The sequence below is a fragment of the Oscarella lobularis genome, chromosome 1, assembly GCF_947507565.1.
Source record: "Oscarella lobularis chromosome 1, ooOscLobu1.1, whole genome shotgun sequence".
Taxonomy (NCBI): Eukaryota; Metazoa; Porifera; class Homoscleromorpha; order Homosclerophorida; family Oscarellidae; genus Oscarella; species Oscarella lobularis.
This window is the reverse complement of record NC_089175.1, coordinates 7,390,892-7,392,414: the sequence shown is the minus strand read 5'-3', so window position 1 is coordinate 7,392,414 and position 1,523 is coordinate 7,390,892. Positions and strand designations below refer to the sequence as shown.

Below are 1,523 nucleotides of genomic sequence, written 5' to 3'. Positions count from 1 at the left end.
AGGCAAAAGGGAGAAGGCAAAAGGCAAAGGAGAAAGCAAAAGGCAAAGGGAGAAGGCAAAAGGCAAAGGGAGAAGGCAAAAGGCAAAGGGAGAAGGCAAAAGGCAAAGGGAGAAGGCAAAAGGCAAAGGAGAAGGCAAAAGGCAAAGGGAGAAGGCAAAAGGCAAAAGGGAGAAGGCAAAAGGCATAGGAGAAGGACAAATTGTCCTAGGACAAATTGTCCCCAGGACAAATTGTACCTGGACAAATTGTCCCAGGACAAATTGTCCCAGGACAAATTGTCCCCAGGACAAATTGTCCCCAGGACAAATTGTCCCCAGGACAAATTTAGAAACGAATTAGAGACCCCTCAATAACTAAAACTCTACCTACATCACATACCTTTGATCCCTCGATAGTCGTCCTTCCTCCTGATCACTTTTCCGTCCTTCCCACTCGCGTCCCTTGTTCATAGCCTTCTTCCTTACACTCTTCCACATCTAGAAAACGAATTACAAACTCCTTAATTACTAAAACTGTACCTCCATCACATGCCGTCGATCCCTTGATATTCCTTCATCTTCTCGATTGCTTGTTCCTCCTTCTCCCTCGCGTCCCTTGCTCTTGTCCTCGTTCCTCCCATTCCTATGCACCTAAAAAAACTAATTAGAAATCATCCAACATAAAAAACTCTACCTCCATCACATACCGTCGATCCCTTGATATTCCTCCTTCTCCTTGCTTGCTTGTTCCTCTTCTCCCTCGCGTCCCTTGGTCTTGTCCTCGTTCCTCCCATTCCTATGCACCCCCCCAAAAACTAATTAGAAATATGTAACACAATTAGGACCCAATATACACCTATGAGTATTGACTCTGCCCTAACACTGCCCCTAAAATAGACGGCCCCGACGGTAAATTTGATGAACCGGGAGAGATTTAACCGCAATACTACGTCGAGAACCACGATTAGGACCCGAATACGCGAAATAGACGCCTAAAACCACTCGACTCCCACGAGACGAATCGATCTCCCCTCCCGGGCCCCCAATTTCCTCCGCGCAACGCCAACAAACCCTCGTGAAAGCTCGTAACATCACCGAGAAGCGCCGAAAACCAAAAAAAACCGACGAGAGAGCGAATAAACGCGAAGATAACACCTCCGAACGTACACAGAGCCCCCGTAACGCGATCGCGAGCAACGAGAAGCACGTAAAAACGTTCCTAACCTATCGCGATTGTACATCTTCCCCTCCTTTCATCGCGGTCGCCCCGTTTTGAGCCGGTTTCAGTCATCCCAGCGCAATGACTGAAAATGCAGTTCCCGTATATCAGCAACCTGAATAAACATTATTCGCATATATTGAAAAATACGAACACGATCTCGCACACTGTCACACATGCACAGAAAAAAATTAGACAACCTAGAGCGCGAAAAAACCGAAAATTTTCGCGGCCCGGTTCCTAATAGGGGCCCCATTTTCATCTAATATTTCTTTGCTTATTTTAAGCTGGAAATCATTCGATAGAGATCTTCTCTAATTAAGAA

The 1,523-nt window shown here is 46.2% G+C and overlaps 1 long non-coding RNA gene across 3 annotated transcripts; it reads right to left on the bottom strand.

Annotated features, from left to right (window-relative positions):
• Positions 1-316: 316 nt before the first annotated feature.
• On the bottom strand, positions 317-1,309 carry LOC136187199 (uncharacterized). Of its 3 annotated transcripts, none has more exons than XR_010669884.1 (4): positions 836-1,309; positions 687-775; positions 520-630; positions 317-477 (listed from the first exon to the last, which is right to left on the bottom strand). It is a non-coding gene; the product is annotated as an uncharacterized lncRNA (long non-coding RNA). The 3 variants fall into 3 exon arrangements; XR_010669885.1 differs by having other exon boundaries at positions 529-630; XR_010669883.1 differs by having other exon boundaries at positions 533-630.
• Between the last annotated feature and the right edge of the window lie 214 nt (positions 1,310-1,523).